The 27,912-nt window shown below is 47.7% G+C and overlaps 1 protein-coding gene and 1 non-coding gene across 4 annotated transcripts in view; one reads left to right on the plus strand and one right to left on the minus strand.

Moving 5' to 3' along the window:
• ASIC2 (acid sensing ion channel subunit 2) overlaps positions 1-27,912 on the minus strand; it is a 1,209,005-nt gene that overhangs the window by 135,773 nt on the left and 1,045,320 nt on the right. The window lies entirely within an intron of this gene.
• Positions 24,173-24,244, plus strand: TRNAK-UUU. Its single transcript has one exon. It is a non-coding gene; the product is annotated as a tRNA-Lys (tRNA).

Raw genomic sequence — 27,912 nt, forward strand, 5'->3', positions numbered from 1 at the left:
AAAGAATCTGAATCATATATATATATGTACAATGTATGTATGTATAACTGAATCACATTGTTATAACTAACACAACATTGTAAATCAAGTATACTTTAATAAAAATTAAAAAATTAAAAGAAACATTTAAAAGTTGACACATATCTTTCCTGACATCTCAGCTTCAGGTTCACATTTGGTGTGGTAGAGAAATGGAAAAAATAAACATAAAGTAGAAAACAAAAATCACTATAAACCCAGCATGCAGCTGTCGTCACCATATTTTGATATTTTTCCAGCCACCGTTTCCTAAACACAAACAGAACTATACACACTGACCGTTTTAAAGTCAGTGTTATCACACGGGCCTTTCTCTATGCTTATAAATAGTTTTCAAAAGATCACTTTTAGTCACCCCCAAATGATGCCATTCTACTGGTGAGGCGTCATTTAGGTACCCATGACATCATGTGAGGTTGGCTATTCATTTATTCTTGGTTGGAGAGGCTGTGTCTGGCCTGCTGCTCTCTCCCTGACACTAGCACACAGTAGGTAGCTCATTAATGTTTGGGTGAATGAAAGCTCATGTTTTGATAGGTACTTTCAGAAACTTCCTACCAATTTATATTCCAACATTTGCTGTGTGAGTGTCTTTCTCCTCTCAATCCCATCCACATTGGGTTTAAAACAAACAAAAAAATCTTTATCAACTTGCTAAGTAAAATATGGGGTCTCGTCTTAATCTTTTTCTTATTTGATTATAGTGACGTTGAACTTTATTCATATGTTACTTAGCTATCACTAATGTATTTCCCCTTCTTTTCCCTTTCCTCTTTCTTCCTTTCATCTTCCCCACCTTCTTTTGAAAATCCTACTTTTGAAGGAACAGGCATCAGCCCAGCGCTCTTGATACATTTCTCTTAGATGTCTTCACATTTCCAGATACTCAATGAGGCTCATGACAAGGAACTGGGGGCTTGTTAATTATTGTAAAGTAACTGCATTAATAAGTTCAGCTCTTCATTAATTCCAAGGAAGCCATGACAGCTCTCAGAGTATTCATGAATTTCTCACTCAAATTTAGGGAGTTGTTGGTTGTCACTCAGCTTCCCTGACATTTCAGCTCAGACCGCCATTTTGTTTTCCTATAATCCCAGCACACCTTATTACAGTTCAATTATGGTTTTGGAGGAAGCTTCATCTAAGGCATTAGCATCCAGTTAATTACTGAGAAGTGATGACAATGGAAGAAAAATGGATTTTATTTCCTATCATGACAATAGATTCCCTCCCACCCACCTGCTGGTACAGGTGCGTATTTTGTTGGCACAGACATTCTACCTGCTGCTCAAGGGATCACAGAGAGAGAATCAAAGAACATTCTAGAACAGGAGAGGTCAGGCGATTCGATCCCTCACCTCCAGGGAATGTCCAAACCCTCCTGGAAAGATGTTGCCCATTCTCTTCTGAAACATCTTTAGAAACCAAAGACTCACACCTACCTGTAATCCATCATTCCATTGTCTTATCACCAACGAGCAAGAAGTTCTTTCTTTAATCAGAGTGAAGTCATTGCTGCTTTAATTCCTGCCACTTACTCATCTGTGACTTTGGAAAGCCCTCTGGCTTCTGGCTTTCTCATTTCTAGAGTGATGGTCCTGGAGTAATGACTGTGTCAAGTCATAATTTTAAAGTTCAAGATGTAAGCAAAGTGCTTCACCCGTGAGGGTTGCTTAAAAAATGTTTCCCTTTCTGCAGGGCGTTTTGTTTCAATGTTGAGGGAGACGAGAACCAGCAGTGATTAAGGGTTTACCATCTAATGGGCTTCCCAGGTGGCACAGTGGTAAGGGATCCACCTGTCAACGCAGGAGATGCAAGAGACACTCAGGTTTGATCCCTGGTTTGGGAAGATCCCCTACAGGAGGAAATGGCAACCCACTCCAGTCATCTTGCCTGGAAAATTCCATGGACAGAGGATCCTGGTGGGGTACAATCCATGGAGTAGCAAAGAGTTGGACACAATGGAGCACACACAGACATCTAAATGTCACCTCATCTGGGGACTTTTCATATGTCATTGGCTTTAATATAGCGATCATGTGGAGAGGATGAGGGAGGTAATGTTCAGAGGGGTATAATTCTCATTCAAGTTACAGATGCAATGGTACACCCGCTCTTCCTGCTGCCCGGTGGAGGTTTCCTAGGTTGCACTAGGCATGGTGGGATTGGTTTAGGGGAAAGAGTAGCAGGAAACTGCAGGAGCCTATACTCCCATGGAAGAACCAAGAGGTCTTTGTTAGATGCCTTACCCTGCAAGGTCACGAATGCTAAATGCCCCGGTATTTCATAGATAGATGAGATTCTCTCCAGACTGAAGCCTCTCCGGAGGAGGCTTCATGAAGGAGGCAGGTCTGAGTTTGGTCCCAGAGGATGAGATCATCTAGATAAACAGCAAAGCAAGAGGAAGGAAGAGAGAAGAACAGAGGCAGAGAGGGAGGAGTGAGGGAGGAGGACTGAGTGAGGGGACCCTGGAACAAGAGGTTCACACGAGACGGTGGGAGAGAGACCGCTGGAATCGGGAGTCAGCCAATGGCCCATGGAGGGCTTCCAAGGTCAGGTCAAGGGGTCTGGATTTATAAATTATTCTGGAGACCTGGCCTCCCAAAGTAGCCACAGAGCATGGACCCAGGGGAGAGCCTCGGAGGGAAGAGTAAAGCAGGATTCCCTGCAAACCATCCCTTTCCTGGTGAGTTACTACTCAGATGAGCATGGTTAAGGGTCTGAGCAGTCCTGCAGTAAAGAAAGACACAGAAGGTATTTATTTTTAACTTTTTCCCTGGGAAAAATTTCAATTTAAATAAGGTTTTGTAAAAATAAATCCTAAAGGAAATTAACCCTGAATATTCATTGAAAGGACTGATGCTGAAGTTCCAATACTTTGGCCACCTGATACAAACAGCCAACTCACTGGAAAAGACCCTAATGCTGGGAAAGATTGAGGGCAGGAGGAGAAGGGGGCGACAGAGGATACGATAGTTGGATGGCAAACTCCGGGAGGTGGTGAAGGACAGGGACGCCTGGCATGCTGCAGTCTGTGGGGTTGCAAAGAGTCGGACAAAACTTAGCGACTGACACCAACAGCAAAAATAGAAACTAGAAGCCTGGTGATGGAAAACCTTCCTTCCTGAGCTGGAAGGAAATTTTGTTGTGCCCCTCCTCCACTCTACCCCGGTGTTGGGGAGGTGGTGAGACCTTCAGAAGAAGAAATCACCTGCTGGAGACTGGGGTGGCTAAGGTGTTTTCTCCCTGTAGCCCCTCCCAGCCTTTCTCTTCTCTCATTTCCAAGGATCTGTGGCTCAAAAAATCCTCTCCCACTGTTAGCACACCTGGTCTACAGGGTAACCCCGGGACAGGGCGATAGTTATCCCCACTATGCTTGCATGCTCGGTCGCTCAGTCACGTCTGACTCTTTGCAACCCCATGGACTGTAGCCTGTCAGGCTCCTCTGTCCATGGAATTCTCCAGGCCAGAATACTGGAGTGGGTTGCTGTTCCCTTCTCCAAGGGATCGTCCTGACCCAGGGATTGAACCTGATCTCCTGAATTTCAGGTGGATTCTTTACCGTCTGAGTCACCAGGGAAGCCCCTTAACTCCTCAACCAGGGATCAAAACAGCATCCCTTGCATTGAAAGATGAAGTCTTAACCACTGGACGGCCAGGGCAGTCCCCTCTTCCTGGGTTTACATCACAGTTTGACCTCTTCCGGCTACCCGATCCTGATTCCCCTCCAAACCACAAGTGTTGGTCCCGATGCGTGCTAAGTCGCTCAGTCTTCAACTCTGTGAACCGGAGCCTACCAGGCTCCTCAGTCCATGGGGATTCTCCAGGCAAGAATACCAGAGTGGGTTGTCATTTCCTCCTCCGGGGGATCTTCCCAACCCGGGAATTGAACCCAAGTCTCTTACGTCTCCTGCATTGGCAGGCAAGTTCTTAACCACTAGCGCCAGTGATCCCAAGGGTGCCCCCTAATGGACACTCTGCATTAAGCTTCACCTCAAGGCCTGCTTTCCAGTAAACTAGGATGACCACGAATCCCAATTAGTCTAAGACACGGGACTTCCAGTGCTAAAACCAAGACAGTCGTGGGCACACAGGGGCCCTACAGCACATCCAGCCTCTGACAATGTGACCCTGTATACTCTTATGCTTTCATGGTGATTGATAATTATTTTTTACTCTTTCAGAAATGGATGGAGGAACTTCCCCGGTGGTCCAGTGGTGAGGAATTCACCTGCCAATGCAGGGGACAGGGGTTCAATCCTTGGCCCAGGAAGATGTCGCATGCCTTGGAACAACTACTGGATTTCTGTATCACAAGTACAGAGCCTCAGCGACACAGCTGGGGAGTCCATGCGCCACAACGACAGATCCCGAATGAGGCACCTAAGACCTGACGCAGCCAAATACATAAATATTAAAAAAATTAAAGTGGGTGGAGAGGCATGTACCATTTCCCCCTTAACTCTTCCCAGCCATCTCACAGCAGTCTTGGGGAGGCAGGTATTATGACCTCCTAGGGAAATCAGGGCTCAGACAAGTTGAGTAACTTTCCCCAGGCTACACAGCCATGCAGTAGCCATCAGATTCAAACTCAGGCCTGATTAAGTCCAACGCCCGGGCTTTCTCCCCTCAGCCCTCTTTTGTTTTAAAATGTGTCCCTTGGCTGTCTGTTCCAAACACATCTAGGGGTAAACGCTGAATGCAGAGAGGAGCGATTATGGAATCTCAAACTAGCTCAGAACTTTTTGCAAAACAAAATCACATTCCTTTTTTTTTTTTTCAATTTCTACCTCCTCCATGCAGGCCCTGTTCTAAGCATCTGAACTCTCCACTAATTACTGTCACATTAATTAAAAAATAAATCCCCTTTAATTTCATAACAGGTGGGTTGTGAGGCTGGAAGAGAAGTGAAAACTTGTGTGCAATTATTGTGTGTCTTATTTGCATTTCTAATTGCTCTGGAGGACACTGAAGGCCAAGCATCCAGTCTCCCGGCTGTCTTTCACCTCCACCGGCTGTTGGCAGCCGTGGCTCTCTTTTCTCCAGGTGCCACCTGTGAAGGTAGCGGCTCCAGCTGGAGTCCTGGGTCCGCTCTGCCCCAGGCTTGCTGGGAAGGGTCTCTAAGTCAGTAAGGACCCCCTCTGCCCAGCCTCCAGTCTGGCATTGGTTAGGCGCTCGGTGATGTCGGCTGAGTGGTTTCTAAGCTAACCCTCAGCTCCCTGCCCCAAGCAGCAGGTGGGCACACTGAGGGCTGGCATCTCTGGTCTCCAAGGCAATGACTCTTTTTGTTTCTTTAATTTTTTTTTTTAATTTGGCCCCACCTGTTCCTAGTTGCGGTGTGCAGCATCCTTTAGTTGCGGCATGTGGGATCTAGTACCCTGCCCAGGGATGGAGACCAGGCCCTTGGCATTGGGAGTGTGGAGTCTTAGCCACTGGACCACCAGGGAAGTCTCCACCCATGCAGTGACTGTTGAATGTGCCTCAAAGATGTGTCTCTAGAAGTTGTCTATAAACTGAACTTCTGCAGACTGGATCCATTTCCCTTACTGACCTCTTCTTTTTAAGATTTGTTTATGTATTTGACTGTGGTGGGTCTTCACTGCTGTGAGAGGGCTTCCTCTAGCTGTAGTAGGCAGGGCTACTCTTTGTGCGGGCTTCTCACTGCGGGGGCTTCTCTTGTTGCAAAGCATGGGCTCTAGAGTGCATGGGCTCAGTGGTTGTGACTGACAGGCTTAGCTGCTCCATAGAATGTGGGATCTCCCTGGACCAGGGATCGAACCCGTGCCCTCTGCTTTGCAAGGCAGATTCACTGGACCACCGGGGGGAACCCCCCTCACTGACTTCTGAATCACTCTGGATACCTACTTTTATTTTTCAGGGGCTTCCTAACACTTCAGATTGAGATTTCTTTGACCATTTCTGCCATCCCAAGTCTTCCAATAAAGGAGCTAATGAGCCATATGATATTTACTTATATTATAAGCCCTTTTTAATTAAGGTGGTAGAAAGACTTTGGAGTCAGACCTACCAGGCTTTGCATCCTGGCTGAACCACTTAGCAGTTGACAGACCCTGGAGAAGTCACTTAACCTCTCTGGGCCTCAGTATTTTATCTGTAAAATGGACAGAATTGTAACTCAGTTCACCATTTCACAGACTTTAACTATAACATTGAAATTACCTGGGGAACTTTAGAGAATGACCAGTCCTTGGACTGCACTTAGGGCTGATTAAATCAGGTTGGGCACTGGGGTGGTGGCTTGAGCATTATATTTTAAAGAACTCCCTGGGTGATTCTATGAATCACTGGAACCACTGTTTGGGTCCCTGAGGAAATACAGGTTTCAATTCTCCCCTTTCCTTTCAGAGGAATGCTTCTGGGTCACAGAGGGTCTGGGAGGAGCTGAGGGTCCTGGCAAGGTTACCGAGACAGAGATCTTCCCTGTAAAGGGCAGGACAGAGACCCAAGGTGGTGCTAGCTCATGAGGTGAGGCTTAGTCCAGGCACAAAGCCAGCAGCTCCATCCTCTCCCTGGCCAATCCAAATGAGAGGCCACGACTCCAGTGGTTCTTCCAACCCCAGGCAACCCAGGAATCCAGCCCATCAGCAGAGTCAGGGGCTATAACAACAAGAAGGCCAAGAATGACATCATTGAAGAAATGGCACCAATTTTACATCGGGCCAGCCGTCATGCCTCATCTCTTTGGATCCTCATCACATCCCTGCAAGAGAGGTACTGTGATGCCCATTTTACAGATGAAAGAACTGAGCCTCTGCAGAGAGACTGACTGTATTCTTTAAGTAGCAGTTCAGTTCAATCACTCAGTCATGTCTGACTCTGAGACCCCATGGACTGCAGCACACCAGGCTTTCCTGTCCTTCACCATCTCCTGGAGTTTGCTCAAACTCATGTCCATTGAGTCAGTGATATCATCCAACCATCTCGTCCTCTGTAGCCCCCTTTCTCCTCCTTAAGTAGCAGAGCCAGGAGCAGATTCAGTCTGCCTGATTCCAAAATTCTTCATCTTTCTCCTACACATGTAGCTCTCCTTTTATCAGTAAATGGCTTACTATAAACTTCCTCTTTGCGGTTTCTTGGGCCAGATGTCCTGGAGGCACTCCTCTCTTTCCCTCATAGCCCACGTCCAACCCATTGGGAAATCCCACTGGATCTACCTTTACAATCTGTCCAGAATCCCAGCATGTCACCACCTCCCTGCTCCCACGTTGGTCCCAGTACCACCAGCTCTCAGTTGGACAATGGATGGTCTCCCTGCCCTTCCCCTTCCCCCTACTGCGTATTTGCAGCACAGTCGTTGGAGCCACTGATAGTGTTTCCTCGACATTGTCTTCTGCTGGTTTCCCTGTCACTCTGGGTCAACGCTAACATCCTCACCGTGTCTTGTGCTGGCCCCATGCAACTGATACTTCCAGTCTCTTCTCTGATCTCATCTACTGCTCCTCCTTTGCTTTCCCCTAAACTCTCCAAGCTTGCTACCACCTCCAGCTTCTGCACTTGTGGGTCCCTCTGCCTGGGATGTCCTTCCCCCAGGGTCCACGTGGTTTGCTCCTTTCCCCTCGGCAAGATTTTGCTCAAATGCCACCCTGTTTAAAACTGAAATGAACCTGCTGGCACACCCCATCCTTTCTGCTGCTCTAGTTATCTCCATGTGACTTATTGCCATCTGGTACACCACTCGTATAAACTTACTGATGTCTACTGTCTGCCTTTCAAGGCTAGATTTTTGTTTGTTTGGTTCACTGCTCCATCTCAGGCGCCTAGAGCAATGCTTAGCACACAGGAGGTGTTCAGGAAGTACTTGAATGAATGAATCCAGCCATCGCCTCCTGCAAAATGTGGGAGGCTGTTTGAGTCATGGCTAGTAAAAAGACTGGGGCGGCGGGGGGGGGGGGGGTCATGTTAGGGAGGGGTGTGTCCCAGTGGTCTGCTGCATTTTTCCTCCTTGGTGTTGGATCCGGGGTGGGGGTGTGTACATGAGTGTGAAGGACACGTGGTCCGACCCTACAGATCACCCTGTTTAAGCTATTCAGCACATTTGCTGTTCTGTCCTGTCCATGGCTCTGAACTCTGCTCCTTGCTATGTTCTCTCAGCTCCTCCTCTTCTTTCTTTATGTCCTCACCTTTCCCTGTCCTCATCTTGCATCACCATCATCTCCAGATATTATAGTTATCAGGGACCTCCCACGTACCAGACACTATGCAAGCCCAGGAAACGCCCCTATGTCACTGAAATGTCACAACAACTCTCCAGCATAGATACTGTTGTTATAGATGAGGAAATTGAGGCTCAGAGAGTTAAGTAACTTGCCCATGGTCACACAGCTAGAGAGTGATGAACACAGCATTCCACCCAGGTAATCTGCCTCTCCTGCTCACTCTGTTTCTGCCTCAGGTATGCACGAACTGGAAGATTCAAGATCCCTTATTTTCTGCTCAGCCTGAAGCCATCTTCTATACACACGTCCCAAGGGCATCTTGGTTTGTCTGGAGCTGTGAGTTTAGGCAGGGCTTCTCAACCTTGGCACTGTCAGGCTGGATGTTTGGGGCTGGACAGTTCCATGTTTGGGGGGCTGTCTCCTGCATAGGAGCATGTGTAGCAGCGTCTTTGTCTTCCACTCACTAAGCACCAGTGCATACATACTAAGTTGCTTTAATCATGTTCGACTCTTTGCAATCCTGTGGACCATAGCCTGCTGGGCTCCTCTGTCCATGGGATTCTCCAGGCAAGAATACTGGAGTGTGTTACCATGCCCTCCTCCAGGGGATCTTCTGATCCAGGGATCGAGCTGACATCTCCTGCATTGCAGGTGGATTCTTTACTGCTGAGCCACCGGGGAAGCCCCAAGCACCAGTAGCATCTCCATCTTCCCAAGTTGCAACAACCATGACTGGCCAGGTGTCTGTTGTGAGAGTAAAACCACCCTTGGCTGAGAAGCACTGTCTAAGGGGTGAGTGGTGAGGTGGATCAGGAGGCCTGTGGACTATTAGCTGCTGGCAGGACCCTGGTCTGTGGATCACCACAGATTCCAAGGATCTGGCAAGCTCTGAATGCATCTGATAACCAAAGTCCTCTCTTGGTTCTTTTAGATGAAAGACAGGCATCGCCAAAGAAGTCCACTTTTACCTGTTACTGGACTTAATTCTCAGTGGTCTACCATGCACAGTATAGCTCAGCAGACTCTGAGCCTGATGGCCTGGATTCAAAACTGAATTCCACCACTTATTAGCCATGTGTCCTCAGGGAAGTTGCTCCATCTCTCGGATCTTATTTGTAAGATGAAAACCAACCTTGTTCCCTGAGATGAAGCCTGCAGAGGGCTTCGTGCAGGGACAAGCACATGCTGGTAGAGAGCCGCCCGTGTTATCTAGCAAGATGTAGTGAGTTATTAAACATCAGCATTTGCAGGTGAAAACGAGTGTGTCGTCAGAGTTTCCCAAAGACTTCCCTTTGGTGTTCTTTCCTCAAGTCCCAAGCCACATGAGTGGTACTGCCAAACTCTCATGTACTTGAACCCCGCCCAGAGTGAGAAAGCCCTGCAGAGACCAGGAGAGGGAGGCTGTTATCCTTGAGAACACTGGCAACACTCTCTTGAGCTGGTACGGCTTTCCAATTGCCACCAATCCTGCTTTTTAATTATAAATTACCATTAGTTCAGTTTCATCATGACCAATTTATTTGTTGTGGGTTGTTTGCTTAACAACAGTAATTTGGGCTTATGATTTTTCAATGGCTGAGTTTTACAGCACATGTGTAGGGCAGTTCAACGATGAATCATCTATTTCCCTTTCCTAAAGAGGATCCGTCTCGAATGCTACCCCCGAATGGTCTGCAGTGAATTGCTTTCAGATGATCTCTTTCCTGATGGAACTGGGAGCAGATGCGGCAGGAGGCTGTGGGTCCTTTAACCCTGCCTCAGTGGGCAGGGGTGCAAAAGGGTGAGAGAGGCTCTCTAGATCCGATCTTCCCTCTTCCTCTGGTTTTATAGATGTGGAAATTGATGCCCAGAGAGGTGAAGGGTCAGAGGTCATACATAATCACTAAAATCGAGTTCTCTCCTAATTATCTGTTTCAGGCTTCTTTCACTCACTAAATTATTTGTGTAGGCCAGGACTGCTTCCTCCGTGGAGGATGCTGAGTTCCCCCAAAAGTGGCTTGAAATGGATCACCATTGGGTTAGAGCCTCCTCATAGGTCTTCCCATATGGTGGCCTGGGCAGATCTATGCCACACACAGGGCTTCCCTGATGGCTCAGCAGGTAAAGAATCTGCTTGCAATGCAGGAGATGCAGGAGACCCGGGTTCAATCCTGGGGTTGAGAAGATCCCCTGGAGAAGGGAGTGGCAACCCACTCCAGTATTCTAGGGTCACAAAGAGTCGGACACGACTGAACACACATGTGCCGGGCGTAAGGGCTGTGGCTCTGGAGGCTGACTGCTTTCTAGCTATGTCATTCAGAAAAGTTATTTAATCTCCCTGGGCCTCAATTTCCTCAACTGTTTTATTTAATTATTTTTCATATTTATTTGTCTATTTGTCTGACTGTGTCTTAACTGGAGCATGTGGGATCTTTGATCTTTGTTGCGGCACATGGGTTCTTTAAGTTGCGGCATGTGGGGTCTAGTTCCTTAGCCAGGAATCAAATCCAGGCCCCCTGCATTGGGAGCTTGGAGTCTTAGCCACTGGACCGACCAAGGAAGTCCTTCCTCAACTGTCACGTGAGGCTCATGCCAGCACCAAACTCCTAGGTTTGGAAGAATGTAATTGGACAATTCACAAAGAGGGCTTAGCACAATGCCCCACACACAGAAAAAAAAAAACACTCAGTGGATTACGATTATTGCTAATATTTTTGGATGTCCAGAGCTGGTGTTTCACTCCCACCTTGGAGCCTCTTATGAGAAAGAAAACATTGTAAAGCTTTCAAGATGATCAAGTAACTTCATTTATAGTATCTTATCTGATCCTCAAAATAACCCCAAAGCAAAGGTGTTACCTCTGTTTTATAGATGGGAAAACTGAGCCTCAAAGATGCAATGCAGAGTCTTTACTCTGAACTCAAGCCCTGTGGCTTCACAACTAGAGCCCTCCCATCCCGACCCTGGCTTCAGGGTGACCTTGGCACCTCTGCACTCAGGTCCTGCTTTGACGTCCTTCTGCCTCACTGACGCTCTGCTCTGTCATGGGAATGCCCAGAGCAGCTGTCTACATGTGTCTAGGCCACTTGGAGATCATTCTCCCTTCGTTCTGCATGGATCGAGTCTCTCTCAACTAGACGCAGGTGACCTTAGCAGGAACAGCAGAGGCTGTCTGCTATTTCTGTAGAACATATCCGAGAGAGGGTGGCCCCGAGCAGAAAAACTCCGGTGATAGGTTCCATCTGCCTGACTGATGGGAAGACGGCTGGGATAGGGCCTGGGTGAGGAGGCGCTGGCAGGTACCACAGACTGCAAGCCTCCCCGTGGACCGTGAGCTGCGAACACAGCTCGTGGGTGGGGAATGGCCACTGGGCATCTCTGCAACCCTGGCCCTGGCTTGGCTAATGTGCACAGAAGGAGCAAATCTGGGGCGATGTCAGGAGACACTGCTCTGAAATCACAGCCGATGAAAAAGACATAAAGATGGGGGCGATGAAGCTATCGACAGCAGAGACCCAGACTGGGGGACAGGTTGTAGCTGGGTTGCAGCAGGAGTGAGGGGCTTCCCCAAATCTTATCACCAGCCTGGAATACAATTACCACCAGAGAAGTAGTAACATCTACAGTTAGGGTGGAAGATCGGGAGCTGGCTTACATGAACATTCTAGCCGTCAGTGGAATGTGGCCATCCTCTGCCCACACTCGGAGACCCTCCCATCTTACCTCTGGTGGATCCCTTGCCAGATGTCATCTACCCCCAGCTACCACCTGGCACACAGCACCAAGTGATTTCCAGGCACCATCTCCCTCCCTCCCTCATTCTTTCCTTCCTTTCCTCATTCACCCACTTCTGCATTTATCCAACATATATTTATTGAATACCTACTAGATCCTGGGTACCGCTCTAGGTATGGAATTACATAGTATCGCACAAACAGATGTGAGCACATGGGACTCACATTCTAGCGGGGATAAACAACAAGTAAGATATATAACACATCAGATGATAAATGCCATGGGGAGAAAAGGACTATGAAAAAATGCGAAGGCAGGGAAGGGGAACCCAAAAATGTCAGGGCTGGTCACAGTCTTAAGTAGATGCCTAGCACAGCCTCACTGAGAAGGTCACATTTCTTATTTTTTTAAAAAGGTTTTTTAATTAATATGTGGACCATTTTTAATATCTTTATTGAATTTGTTATAATATTGTTTCTCTTTTATCTTTTGCTTTTTTGGCCACAAGGCATGTGGGATTTTAGCTCCCTGTCCAGGAATGGAACACACATCCCCTGCCTTAGAAGGTGAAGTCTTAACCACTAGACCCCAGGGAATTAAAGATTCAAAGGGGTGAAGAACAGCCCATGTACACATCTCGGGGAAAAGCACCAGGTAGAAGGAACAGCCTGGCAAAACCCTCTGGTAGGCGGATCCTTAGACCTTCAACTGCAATTGACCTCACTTTCTAGGTGAGTAAACCAGGGCTCCGGGAGGCTGAGTGCCTTACTCAAGGTCACGTAAGTAGAATCGGTGGGCACACGCGTCCTGGCCACAAAGCCCACCCTGCACCCTCTCCCCTTCTCCGGAGGCTGGCTTCCAAATTCCCAGCAAGCTTTTTTCTCACCTGGGGCCTGGCCCAGGGCCAGTCTGAGCCCTGCAGGTGTGTCTGGCCACCAGTCCTATCATGTCCCCTCCTGGCCCGCCCACCCTGGGCTCTGGGTTTGTAGCTGACATAAGCTCATCTCCCTTTTGGCAGGGTGGCAGTTTCCATATTTAGGCGACTCGGTAACCTTGCTGGGATTCTGATGAGCTGCTGTCTTCCAGGCTCTCCCCTTGATTCAGGGGCTCACTGAGGTCTTTCCAGTGGGACTTACTGTAGGGATGGTGGGTGCTGGTGGGAGGGGGCGGGGGTGTAATTGGAGGGTAATTGGCAGAACTTTCTCCAGTCACTGACCCAAATCTTGTGGCCCAAATCTTAGCAGGGGTGGCAGTGACATTGGAGAGAGCTCATGAGCTTCTCCAAGAAAAGCTGTCCCAAACCATTAACGCACATACACATGCACACAATCTGCCAACACCCACAGTGACACACCTAACTACACACACACCCACAACTACACACCCAAATGCACACACATACACACATTCATTTAGGCAACGAATCATTCACTGAATAATGAATTATTGGAGATGCAATGAGATATTCCAAGCCTTGTGCAGGGTGTGGAAGGGTCAAGAATATACATGAAAAAGAGAAAGGGTCCACTGTGAGCACATTCTAAATTCCTACAGTGGACACTGAGATACCCTGAGGGATGAAGGGTGCATGGACTCTGGACACAGTCCAAACTGGACTGAATTCCGGGCTCCAAGTCCTGTGACAAGCTATTCAATAATAATTGCTATAATTGATAGAGCATTTGCACCAGGCACTTGTCTAACAGCTTCTCTGAATTCACTCAATTGCTTTAATCTTTAATTTTTTCATCTGGAAAGTGGGCATGAGAATTCCTTCCTCATCAGGTTGTTGTAAGGATGAAATATACTAAGAGTTGTAAAGTGACAGCATTTTGTTTGACCCCTAATAGGTGCTAATGAAACATTATTTCCTTTCCTTGTCTTCTCTGTTCTCAAGTAGCTCATTTAGAGGGAGAAATGATCTAAGAATGTAGCTAATGAACGCAAAGTTGAAGGTCAAATTTCAAAGGGCAGGGACTTCCCTGGTGGTCCAGTGGCTAAGACTTCGCATTCCCAAAGCAGAGGGTCTGGGGTTTCAGTCCCTGGTCAGGGAACTAGATCTCACATGCCGAAAATAAGAGTTTGAATGCCACAACTAAAAGTGGAAGGCCCCACGTGCTGGAGCTAAGATCTAGGGCAGCCAAATAAATAAAATAATATTGTAAAACATTAAATTAAAAATATTAAATATTAAAAAACACTTTCAAAGGACAGTGACCAAGTGCTGTGGGGGACTGTTAGCTGGGAAAATGAAGAAATGGTTGGCCCCACCTTGTTTCTGGGGCCCTAGAAGCCTGTCCCCTCTCCCCAGTTGCAGGATTACTGATGTCCTGGCACGCCACATGCCCTAAGACTCCTGAATGAAAGCAGGACCTGCTTCCCTAGGGCTTCAAGTAAGGCCCGCCCCCTTTGGCCTCATCTTTGCAGTGAATGGAAGGAGATGGGCTGAAGGAAATACGGTGAGATCTAAGACAGCCAGCAGAGCCCAGAGTCGGAGCAAACAGAACCCTGCTCTCCTACAAGAGGGGAGCAGAATGGCATAGCACAGAGCCAGCTCTGCAGAAAGCATCTTGACAACTCATCAGGGGATGTCAGATTCCACTACAGCTTTAGAGATGGCAGTGATTTGTTTGTTTCCTCTGAAGAGCTCAAGAAAGAGGCAGAATTTGACTTGCTCTGATGAAAAGAGCATCATTTGGTAACAGACTGGAGTCACAGCATCACAGTATCTTACGGCTGAAGGGAGAGGAATACCTCTCTCCCAGGCAGGTTGTGGAGGACTCAGTGAGCCAATGCCTACAAAGGTTCCCATGTGGAGTTGGGCACATAGTAGGTGCACACTGCCTGATCATGTGATCCAGCTCCAGGTGTCAGGCTGGCACGTGACACTTAACATGTCCCAAACACATTTGTCATCTGTATCTCCTCCTTCACCAGCCCCTGATGCCATTAAATCAGCCTCTCCTCCTTCCGCCATTTCTCCTGGCTGTACCTCTGCACCCAAGTGGCAAGGCAGCCATAACCGAAGCCTGAGAGGCAGATGGAACTCCTCCCTTTTTAAAAAAAAAATTAAAACATTTTATTTTTGGCTACGCTAGGTCTTCGTTGCTGTGCACGGGCTTCCTCTAGTTGCCATGAGAGGGGATTACACTCTAGCTGCAGTGCTTGGGCATCTCATCGCGGAGGTGTCTCTTGTTAGAGAGTTCAGGCTATAGGTGTGCAGGTTTCAGTACTTACAGCCTGTGGGGGCCCTGTAGTTGCAACTCATGGGCTCTAGAGCGTGGGCTCAATAGTTGTGATGTAGGGGCTTAGTTGCCCTGTGGCATGTCGGATCTTCCCAGACCGGGGATGGAACTGGTGTCGTGGCAGGCAGATTCTTAAGCACCGGACCACCAGGGAAGCTTGGGGATGCCTCTCTTGATCTCTGGAGTCACTTACCAAGCTACAGGGCTTCCTCCCACAGTGGCTCCCAATTCTGCTTTTAGCTTCTGAGCACCACGACCATCGCCCTAGTTGAACTCCTTGTAATTTTTCCCTGGACCATTGCCACAGTCTCAACATTGTCCCCCATCTTCCACCTCCAGTTTTTGCATCTCTTCTCTCCAAACACTTCTACTTATGAAGCCAAATGGATTTTTCCAAAGGCAGCTCGGATCTCACTCCTGGATTCAAAAATCTTAAATGTCTCCCCACTGCCTACTGCGTTAGGTACAAACTCCTCACTCTGGTGTTTATGCCCTTACCCCATAGGGTTTTGGACTGAGCTCTCACAGCCTTCTTTTGGCATCTCTCCTGGATAAATGCCGTGCTCTGCAAAACCAGATCATCTACCATTTCCCAAACAAGGATCTTCTGGCCCATTTGCCCACCTCCAAGCCCTCTGCCTGACATGCCTTCCTCAAACTCTAGGTGCGTAAGTCCAACTCATCCTCTGGGGCCCTTTGAATGCCATTTCCTAGAGGAGGAAGTCCTTCTCATCTCCAGCCAGATGTTATCACTATTTACCTATGAATAGCAGGACACGATAGCTCAGACCTCTGCTGAGACTCTTCCCATGATGGACCCTGCATGATGGATGTTTGTAGACAGGTCCTATGTCCCATAAAGCACAGGGATGGAACTCAGTCCTTTTCAATCCCCTGTAGTGCTGAGCAGGGCTGTCTACACTAGAGACACAATGTAAGTGCCAGCGGGAAAATGAGATTTCCCATTGAGTGGGTGGGTCATCTGAATCCTTCTCCATCCTCCCTGGGTCAAGCTTGTGCTATCTGCCGCTCCAAAAGGGAGACTTGCTGGAGCCTTCAGGCTCTTGAACTGCTCAGTCTGTCTGTCTGTGCCTTGTACTCAGTCCTGTCTGACTCCTTGTGACCCCATGGACTGTAGCCTGTCAGGCTCCTCTGTCTATGGGATTTTCCAGGCAGAAATACTGGAGTGAGTTGCCATTTCCTTCTCCAGGGATCTTCCCAACCTAGTGATTGAATGGGTGTCACCTGCCTCTCCTGCATTGGCAGGTGGATTTTACCACTGAGCCAGCTGGGAAGCCCTTGGTGTTGACTGGCTGTTGTGGATGTTACAAAGTTGCCAAGCTCTGAGGACCCTGAGACCTTATCCTTTCTAATTCCCTCATTTCACAGAAGAAGAAACTGAGGTGCAGAGAGCGGAAGTTACTTATCTAGGGTAAGGCTGAGCTGTGACTGGAATCTTAGCGACTTAGGTCTGAGGTATTTCTAGCTAAATGGACTGATTCATTCCTTTATTTATTCCTCTGTTCAACTTCCTTCACTGAGCATCAGATACTTGCCAGGTACTGCAGGAGGTCCTGAGGACTCAGAGATAAGAAAGAGTCCCTGCCCTGAAGGGACTCACAGTCTGGTTGGATGGAAGGGATGGATATGGCAATAGGCAAGGAGAGAGGGGGTGATGGGGTGGGCCCCTCACCCAGCCTTGGCCAGTGGGAAAGACGGCGTCTTCCATCTTCAAAGATGGTGGTTCTGCTGTGACCACCCACACCCAGCTCCCACTCCTGCCTCCAGGGGATGATCAGCTTCTGCTGTGTCTCTTCCTTCCAAATCCTCTCCCACAGTCTGTGCTGCTGCGACAGTGTTTGATTGAAGCAATGAAATGGAGAAAGATGCTTTACATCATCCCAAGATCCGCTGTAAAGATTCAATTAGACAAGGCATATAAACCACTTAGCTTAGGGCCTTGCAGACAGTGAACCCTCACTCAAAGTTAACTATTATTATCACAAATAAGAAACCAGAGGCTCAGGGAGGTTACATAATGGACCCAGAATAACACAGCTAGTAAGCAGGGGATCTGGGCTTTGAAGCCAAGCCTGTCTGCCTTCAAAGCTATCCTCTTTCCAAAAAGCCACCCAGACTTAAGTTAGAGAACCCAAGTGTCTCTTGTGCTCCTCCAGCTGATGGAGATGATCCCAGGAAGCCCTGGGGTCAGAGAACCCGTGCTGTGTCCCAAGTGTGTGTCTTTTTACACACTCAGAAAGAAGGTTCCTGGACACCACTGAAGAATAATAATACATAACAATATGTGCAGAAAGAATAATTTCTGCAGGCTTGAGCAGGCCTCTTGGTGCCCTTTTGTACCAGAAAATGCACAAGACCCCCAAGATGAGTCAATCCACTTCAGAGCCAATCTGGTGCTATGCTAAGAAGGCAATGGAGGAGAGGAGAGAGAGCTTTCTGGAAGCTAATAATATGGAATTGACAAAGAAGACCATACTCCCAGCGGCGCTGGAAACACGCACAGTCATTACGTGGGAGCCCTTCCAAGAGAACCGAGTGTAGCCAAGACACCCTTCTGGCAAATTCTTCCTCTAGTTTCATTCACCTGAAAATTGTTTTTCATGGAAATGTCCAGCAGAGTGATTTAAATCTAATGGGGGAACCGGGTGAGCCAAATGGCAGGACCCTGATTTAGAAGATTCAGTTTGAAAAAGTCTAGATAGATGGAACCCATCGGAGGTTGCTGATGTCACAAAAAGATTAACCTCTAAATTACCTACAAGTCGGAAATGGCTTCCCATTGTCATCTGAAAAGCAGACCACTATTTGACTAACAGATGGGTGAGAATAAGTTCAACAAAATTAAAGGCACAAGTAGGAAAAAATCTATCAACTGAAAGTCCTTTAGGATAGCTCTCGAAATGCAGACGGAGGGAAAGGGACCTCAGTCCTTTATGACTGTTTTTGTAGCATTGCCTGTCTCCTGTCATGCAGGTTCCACCAAGGCAATTGTCCGCATGTTTGCGTAGCTCTCACGTACACCTTACAAGAGGCCCTGTGTTTCCTGTACCCCCAACCCCTCAAAAGACAAACACAAAAAACAGCCAGGAACCCAAAAGAAGAACTTAAGAATTTCCTGCCTGAAAGAATTCAAAGATCTCACAGATCATAATGGACACAAGATCAGGTTGCTCAATCAACATACACCTTTCTATAATGTTGGTGTCAGTGTTTACCCCACTTTCCCTGTGATGGGGAGCCCTCTACTTCCTAAGGCAACCCATTCCACTATGCACAGCCCCTACCAATTGGGAGTTGCTGGTGATGAGCCCAACACATGGAGCACCATCCACTTGATCTGGGTTTCTGGGTTTTCCCTCTTCCACTCCACAGGACCTCCGATATGTGATTTTGTAGGTCCCAACCAATGTACACCAGAGTCAAGGCTAGCTCTGGCTCCGTCAAGGCCAACATTTAAACGCCCAGGAAGGCATCAAGTCTCTTAACACACTGGTATGGTTTGATGCATCATCTCTGAGCCTGGGGGGCAGCAAGATGGTGCCAGGAATTGGAAATCCCAAGTTTTTCATCTTATTCTGCCACTGGTTCTAACAGCCAGTAAAAACTAACATCTTTTTTCCTACCTAGGAAATTTCATTGGAGCCATGGTTTGTGTTGCCTAGCACATTCCTGTCTCTAGTTCAAATGTCTTCTCAGGACTCCAGATCTGGAAGTCCCACTGCTTATTCCATATTGTGTTTCAGTGCTTTTAGAGGCTCTTCCAACTCAGTACATTCAACTCAGTAATGCCTCGAATAAGACATAATTCTCAAATTTCAATCCTTTTTTTTCCCCCTGTCAACACATGGCTGGAAGTTCAGAGGGAAAAAAATGCTTTGGAGCTTGTGTGCGACCTGGTTGTAGAAGACAGATGTCAGCCCAAGTGGTTCAAAGCCCTGGCTTAGAGCAGGGCACACCTGGGTTCTAAGTCACTTAGTAGCCATGAGATCTTGGGCAAATGCCTTATTTTTCTCAAGTATCAGTTTTCTCATTGGGAAAATGGCGTGGGGGAGGGGAAGCATAACATCTTCCTTCCAGGGCGGCTGTGAGGATTAAAAGAGAAAAGTTCAGCAAAACTGGCAGCACCATGCCTAACACAAAATAAAGACATCATCTATGCTACTCTTTTTTCTCCCTCTTGTCCTCTGATGGCTAATTCCTGAGTCCCAGACAATCCAGTGACAGATCCACTGACAGGCCAGCTGCTCCATTAGCCTGGTGGAAGTAGAGACTTCATGAGTCCCTCCCTTGCCTTGGGGGTCCGCTTTGGAGGCTTCAGGAAACCAGATGTGTTCCCCTCTGGGGACTCAGAAAATCTTGAAGGAAAACTGGGTGAAAGAATATAGGCAAACCTCCCAGGACCTATGCATTTAGAAAAGCTCAACAAGTTCTGAAAATCAGATCCATGTGTCAATACATTCATTCATGCATTTGTCAGAAACTCACCATCATGTACTCCGGAAGAGGCACTGTCTTGGTGGGACCAAGACTCATGAGATGGGCCCTGCCCTTGAGGAACTCCCGTTTTAGTGGGAGTGTAAAGGGCTCAAAGGCTTTGTGCCACTGTGCAGTCAGTGGGACTGTTCACAGACAGTCTTCTCCTCCCAGCCATGCGGTAGGGTAGGGCTGCACACCCCTGCAATGTGACTTTTGGTCACATGGAGATGGAGCCTGGATCCCTGAGTGACCTGCTATGGAGCCACACTGGACACATAACATGAACCAGAAATCAAATTACGTTGTGTTAAGCCACCAAGATTTGGGGGTTGTTTCTTACCACCCATAATCCAGTCCATTCTTTCTGATACAGCCAACCAAGCATCATACCAACCCCAATGTCTTTATCATAATGAACAAATTCTCCCCTCTGCCTGACTCCCCCACACCCACAAAAAAATGGAGCTTCTGAATCTTCCCGGTGGTCCAGTTGTTAAGAATCCACCTGCCAATGCAGGGAACACAGGTTCAATCCCTGGTCCAGGAAGATGCCACATGCCATGGGGCAACTAAGTCTGTGAGCCACCACTACTGAAGCCTGCATCCCTAGGGCCTGAGCTCTGCAACAAGAGAGCCACCACAATGAGAAGCTCATGCACCGCAACTAGAGAGCGGTCCCTGCTCGCTGCAGCTAGAGAAAGCTGTGCGAAGCCATGAAGACCCAGTGCAGCCCAAAATAAATAAATTAAACATTTTTTTAATTAAAAAGGAAATTTTACAAAAAATGAGCTTCCTTTATCAGAATTTAAAACCCGGAGCAATTAAGACGCTATAAATTGAAGAGTTCTTTCCAATGAATAAAATTCCTCTTATTTCTAATGAATATGAGATGGCTTACATGAAGCTAAGTACTCCAGTGATTATAAAATCGCCACCATAGAACATCAACATTTCTTCTTCTACTGTTTAAGTGGCCTATTAAATTGATACTGATTAGGCATTTTTCTTTCTCAAATTCGTTCTCTCTGACACTGATCCTTTGCATCGTTTGCAACCCACGGTCTGATCTGGGCTGAAGTGCTTTTTTTCCTCCCGATCTGTTTAGGGGGCATTTCTAGGTACTTCTTCCAAGCTGCTGACAAAAGGCAATATCTCTGCATCTTTTAGGTCCCCCAATTTCCAAACACTGTCCTGAGTTAATGTCACTTTATTTTCAAAAGCACTCCTTTCCTCTTGACTGTTACTAAGTGGTTTTGCCTCTGTATGACCAGAGAGATAAAAGAATTCACAGATAGAAAGAAAAGGCCCTTCCCCTTCTTTTGAAACTAGAAAGCCTAGCCTTGTGGAGCCTGCAGCAGGTTGAAATGACTTCACATGGCTCCCACATATAGAACGAGGAAGCGCTACTATATTGAAGAACCAGCCCTTTCGATCTATAGATGCTTTGTCATTAATTCATCAGGTCCGGTTGCTGCCGCTGAGCTGGCGTCTGTGGACTCCGTTCTGTCCCCCAGTCCCCATGCCACCCTCACCTCTGCCCCGGATGGCCCCCGTTCGCTCCTGACTGGTCTTGGTCCTCTTCATCTTGCTTTTCCAATGAGCTCTCTATCTTGTAGCCAAGAGTCAGCTTTCTAAAATATAAATCTGCATTTTTCAATGCCTTGACTCAAAAGCCCTCCCTACTGTTTTCTGGAAAAAGCCCAATTTTGGCATCCCTGTACTACCCAGTCCCTGATCACACCTTCAGCCTGTCTCTCTGACCCTACTGTGTGCCAAGCAAGCTGGGTGCCCCAGAAAGGCTCCATATTCTTGTCTCCTGGCCTTCGCAAGGCTGTTTCCCCTTCCTAGAATGCCATTTATTTCCCCTTCTCTAGCTAACATTTATTCATCCTTCAGATCTCTGTTTCTCCTCTGAGCTGTCTCCATTTTTAAGAAATTTTTTTGGCCATGTGGTACGCTGGATATTAATTCCTTGACTAGGGATCGAACCTGTGCCACCTGCAGTGGAAGCATGGAGTCTTAACCACTGGACCACCAGGGAAGTCCCTGAGAGGTCTCCACTTTTTAACTTTTCAACTTTTCAGGTTTCCTGTGGGCTTTCCTCTAGTGCTGCTGCACTTTCCACATCATGTTGAAACTGGTCACTTGTCTGTCTCCCCTATTAGATTATGAGCTCGTTGAAGGCAGGTTGTATATCTCATTTCTCTATGTACCTCCAGAGCCTGGTACAGAGGGGGCTCAATAAGGATTTCTTGAATGTAGGTGAAAGAACCTATTATTTCATTTGATCATGATGACTACTTAGGAGTGTAGGCAGAGCAAGACTTATCTCCAATTTCACAGGTGAGGGAACCGAGGCTCAGAGACACATGGCCTGTTCTGACTTGCTGTGATGCAGTTATTATCCATCAGTTGATGGGTGGGTGGTGCTGGTGGTGGTGTGAATGGAGGAATCCATGTCTGGGAATCTAGTGATGGTGGAGGCCTGAATCAGGGCTTAAGACCATTCTCTCACAATCAATGAACACATCCTGATTACCTATTGTATATCAGGCATTGTGCTAGCCAGGACCCTGGCCTCGGAGTGGGCACAGCCCAGTCCTCTGCAGACTAGTCTGGTTTCCAACCTTATTCTAATCATGAGAACCTGGTCAGAGCTGGGACCTTCCCTCCAGAAAAAGATGAACCTAGGTGTGTGCATGCGTGTGTACACACACACACACACACACACATGTTCTGTGTACATTTCAGGGTGTCTGATTTCCCCTGAAGCTTACCTGTGGACCCTCGGTTAAAAGTCCCTAGTTTAGATGAGAAGACAGGCATGTAAACAATTATGTGATATGAAACATGGGGCTGAGAAATTAGAAGTTCCACCCTTACTGGGACAAAGGAATTGGGGAAGACTGGGTATGTCACTCACTTGACATGAGTTTTACTGAGCACCTACTATGTGTCAGGAGCTGTGCTGAACACCAGGGACAGATGGTGAATAAGACCACATAATCCCTATTCTCTGGCTCTTAAAGTCCAGATGACCAGGTGGTGGCATTTGAACTGAGCCTCAAGTTCAGGAAAGGAGATGGGGGAGGGCAGTCCAGGCAGAGCGAGACAAATCTGAATTCTGGAGGACAGGCAGACAGGCACCATCTCCTTCTCTGATGCTCCCCACCAACTAAAGGTGAGATGAGTTTCCAGCACTCACTCTGGAAGAAGGCAGACCAGCAGTGGACAGCGCCATGGAGGGATGGGAGACTGAGTGTGCGCATGCGCGCTTTGCGCACGCACAGACACGGAGGCGCAGAGCAGCTCATTGTCACCGTGGACCGCGCTGCCCTCCGGCCTCCCTGCAGTAGCGCCCCCAGCCGACACCTGGGGTTGCCAGGCCCGAGACACCACCGAGGTTGCTTCCCTGATCTCAGCCCCGAACCCCGGGCGAGAACTTGCTCTTATTTCTTTCCCCACCTTGGTCAGAATTTCAAGTGCATGAGAAATGGAAGCTCACGGCAGCTTGGATACTAATGGGTCCCCGCGGCCCGCTGAAATCCACAAAGCACCAGCGCCTTTGTGCACAGCCATCCCTGCGGGCGGCAGGGGACCCCAGCGTGCAGCTATCAGCTCGATACCTCTTCTTCAGCCTCAGTGCTAGTTTTCCACCTGCAAGACTTCGCTCCGCTATAATGGAAGGAAACCAGTTCCAGCCTTCCTTTCAGTTTCTTGGCACATATAATGCCCCCGGTGATATTTTTGGCGGATGCGTAGCTGGCAGTTAGAGGACGTTTTGTAACTACCACAAAACAACCGTTAAGTACCAAAAAATAAAAAGAGTTTTTCTTTTTGGATCACGAAAGAATACAGACACGTCTGGCTTTGTAAAATTACTGTCAGTCAGCGGGCATATGGGTTCCTGAAAAGTTGGGCAGAAATCACAATATTGTGGAAAGCATCCTCGAAAAGCATCCCACTCTACCTGGCAAGGCGCTTACTCCTCCTTCGGATCCTGCCTAAATGGCTCTTTCTTTAGAAAGCCTTTTCTGGATCCCCTCCAGTGGAAGGAACAGATTTTAGTTGCATCTCTACCATGTGCCAATGTCTGAGCGACATTACATGTTATCGCAAACCATCCTCTCTACAACCCCGGAGATGGTAGCAGTGCTGTATTACAGGTGAAGAAACCAAGGCTGCGAAGTGAAGAGGCTTATACGGGTTTTCAGAGCTCATAGGTGATGAAGCCAGAGGCTGAAACCCGGCCTGACTGATGCTAAAACTCATGCTCTGTTCAAACAGCTGCTGAGTTAGTGCTTCTGCTCAGAAGCTCCTTCCCTTCCGACTTTGATCATAAGTCACATCCACTTTAAGCATTTGTTGACAGGTTCTTTCTTTCCATTTGGTGGGGATCTGATGTAGGTATCATCATGGCCTTCTTAGGGTCTAGTTTGCTTCGCCCATAGGAGGAATACAGGGAGTATTTGTGGAATGAAAGTAGGAATTGATGGGTATTCCCTGATGGTCCAGTGGTTAGGACTTAGCACTTTTACTGCCAGGGCCCAGGTTTGATCCCTGGTTGAGGAACTAAGATCCCACAAGCTGTGTGGTGTAGCCAAAAAAAAAAAAAAAAAAGTAGGAATTGATTATAGATTTCCTCAGAGATATCTAATCTGCAACAATTTTCAGTATATCTGTAACTCTTTCCTAGATTTCTTTGTTTGCTTCCCATGGCTTTCTAGATAAATAATAAGGCCAGGCTCCTCTGTCGTTGGGATTCTCCAGGCAAGAATACTGGAGTGGGTTGCCACTCCCTTCTCCAGGAGATCTTCCTGACCCAGGGATTGAACCTGTGTTTCCTGCACTGCAGGAGAATTCTTTACTGAGCTACCAGGAAAGCCCAAATAATAAGGCCACCTCTGCTTTAAGAAGCCTAGCCTCCCCTCAAATTCTCTGAGGAGTAAACACATTCTGGAAAAGAATGGACATAAAACTATAGAAAGATTGACTATAAGATCTTGACCCAAGATCCTCATTCACTGAAAATAGGACTTGGCCAACAACAGTTCTACTTATTTCCAACTTTCAGAAACATCACTTGAGACCACTGAAGAGTAGACCAACATACAAATGCCCTCAACACACAAATGCCCTTGCTTCTTCTCTTGTTTCCCCATCACCATCCTTCCTATTCAGTCTAGGTCCTCCATCTTGGTAGGCATTCTCCATATAGTGGCTTTTTGCTATTGCCTATGGTGGGAAGATGAGGCAAGAAGTTTAGGCAGAAGCAAGGATGCTTCTGATTGTTAGGTTTCAGCATCCAGCCCATCCCAAGCCTGTCAGTGGATCTACTCACAATAATAACCATGTTAGGAGTAATTGCCAGTATTAATTGAGCACCTTTTATATGCCAGGCACTAAGTAGTTTCTGGGCTTCCCTGGTGGCTCAGATGGTAAAGAGACGCAGGTTCAATTCCTGGGTTGGGAAGATCCCCTGGAGAAGGGAATGGCTATCCACTCCAGTAGTCATACCTGGAGAATTCCATGGACAGAGAAGCCTGGCAGGCTACAGTTCATGGGGTCACAAAGAGTCAGACACAACTGGAGTGACAGCACTCATGCAATCTCTGCAAACTTCATTTCATGAGTAAGGTAATGGAAGCTAAGCTGTTAGGAGATTTTGCCTTAGTCACAGAGTTACAAAATGGTCGAGGTTGTATTTGAATCCAAGCAACCTGACTGACTCCAGAACTGCAAGTGTAACTACTCTGTAACAACGCTTTACCTTGGAGCATCCCAGCATCACCCATCCCCATCCAATCACCTCTTAGTCACCCAACTGTTTTGCCCAGTGTTCTTCGCCCTGGTCCTTATTTCAGCTTTACCTTCGGCACAGGCTTAGAAATGCTTTTCTGTTTGTCTTAGAGGCTCTCTTTCAGAATCTGGTTGTACTTTTGCTTGAGTTCTACATGCTGCGTTTCTGGATAACAGACCCCACCCCCAGCCCCATGTCTCCATCAGGAGAAGGTGATCAGACTCCACCTGTCAAGGAAACAAGATTCTCTGGCATGCAGCCAGTTTTCCTAACGAGGTGCATGTCTCTTGCAAAAGGTAGATTGCTAGCTATAGTGTTAGCCGCCAGAGCTCAGTGAAGTACCCCATCTATCCCAGGTATCAGTAAGGAGGAGGGGGAGCGCTGTCTGAGTGACAGTGACCAGGTGGGTGGTAGGGAGCATTGCACTGCATTCATTCCTGCTGGATCCCTCCCCTCTGCTAGACCCTCTATTCCCAGCATGCTCTGAACGAAGGCAGTGCGTCTTGAGGAAATTCAACATCCTTTCCTGGAACCCGGTGCTGACCAGGTGGGAGGAGGGAATGGTTTCATTTGAAATCCCCCTTCATTTCCCCCACCTCCCTCTCCATCCACCGGGCCAGGAATCACAAGTCCTTGGTAGCGATTTCGGGCTGGCTGATTTTACAGGGAAAATTTCTACTGGAAACCATGATGGGGAGGACTCATTCAGCTATTTCGGGGACCCTGTGATGTTTAGAAACTGTGCTTCTTTTAAGTCTTTATTGAATTTGTTACAGTATTGGTTCTTTTTGTTTATGTTCTGGTTTTTGGGTTTGCAGCATGTAGAATCTTAATTCCTGGACCAGGAATGGAACCCATGCCCCAAGCACTGGAAGGCCAAGTCTTAGCCACTGGACAGCTAGGGAAGCCCCTAGAAACCATGCTTCTTGAAGCCTCTGGCTCTAGGCCAGAATCCCATCTCCAGACGACATCCAGGCATATTTACTGAGCCCGTGTGTGGGGAGTTTTGTGAAATGACCAGCCTGCAGACTCACATTGTCATGCAGAGCTGAGGACCCTACCAGGCAAGTCTGATTGGCTAAAGGCTCTGCTCCTTCTGGTCTCTGTGGGCAAACTGTGAGGTCGCCAGGGTGAGCCCTGTTTCACGTCTGGATATACTTCAGCAACATAGAGCCTCTTTGGGGAGTTCTGGTTGACTGAGGAAAAAAGACACATCCCTTTGTTGGCAAGCATCTGGCCAATTCATAGGCTATTAGGAGCTGGAAGAGACTTCACTGGGGCTCAGTGGTGAAGAATCCACCTGCTGATGCAGGAGACATGAGTTTGATCCCCGATCCGGGAAGATTCCACATGTCTCAGGGCAACTAAGCCCGTGTGCCACCAGTACTGAGCCTGAGCTCCAGACGCCGGGAGCCGAAACTACTGAGCCTGCATGCCTTAGAGCCTGTGCTCTGCAGCAAGAGAAGCCACCGCAATGAGAAGCCCTCCCATCACAGCTAGAGAGTGGTCCCGCTCGCTGCAACTAGAGAAAGCCTGCACAGCCGTGAAGACCCAGTGCAGTCAAAAATAACAAATAAAATTATTTTTAAAAATTAAAAAAAAAAAAAGACTTCATTGGGATTACCATTAGCCAGAGGTCATCTGCATCACAGTACCAGGCAACCCAGCAGAACCTGAATTCGGACCTCTGATCCAGCACACAGCGGCAGTGAGCTCTTGGATAAGTCATTTATTTTGTCAGCACTTTGGTTCCACTGTCTGTAAGAGAAGGCTAATACTAATAGCTGACACTCAGAGAGCTACTTACCACAGCACTCTTTGTATAGATAAGATCATTACTGCCTTTCACCAACCCTATTGTATTAGTTTCCTGGAGCTGATGTAACAAATCAGCCCAAGTTTATTGTCTCAAAGTTCTGGAGACCAAAAGTCTGAAATCTAGCTGGCTGATTTTTTATTAAAAAAAACCCATTTATTTATTTATTTTTGGCTGTGGTGGGTCTTCATTGCCCCACAGGCTTTTCTCTAGTTGCAGCGAGTGGGGGCTACTCTCTAGCTGAGATGGATGGGCTTCTCATAGCAGGGGGATTCTCCTGCAGACCACGGGCTCCAGGGTGCACGGTCTTCAGTAGATTCGGCTCCTGGTCTCCAGAGCACAGGCTCAATAGGTGTGATGCACGAGCTTAGTTGCTCCTCAGCATGTGGGATCCTCCCAGATCAGAGATCGAACCTGTGTCTCCTGCATTGGGAGGCGGATTCTTTACCACTGAGCCAACAGGGAAGCCAGTGTAGCCAGCACACCTTTGGCTGGGCTGTGCTCCCTTGGAGGGAGGGAGGGAGAATCCATCTTTACCTCCTCCAGCTGTTGGTGGCTCCCAGCATTCCTCAGCCTCCACAACCCTCTCCCCTGCATCTCACATCCTACTTTCCTTCCTCTCAA

Source organism: Cervus canadensis, chromosome 1, assembly GCF_019320065.1.
Source record: "Cervus canadensis isolate Bull #8, Minnesota chromosome 1, ASM1932006v1, whole genome shotgun sequence".
NCBI classification, from domain to species: domain Eukaryota; kingdom Metazoa; phylum Chordata; class Mammalia; order Artiodactyla; family Cervidae; genus Cervus; species Cervus canadensis.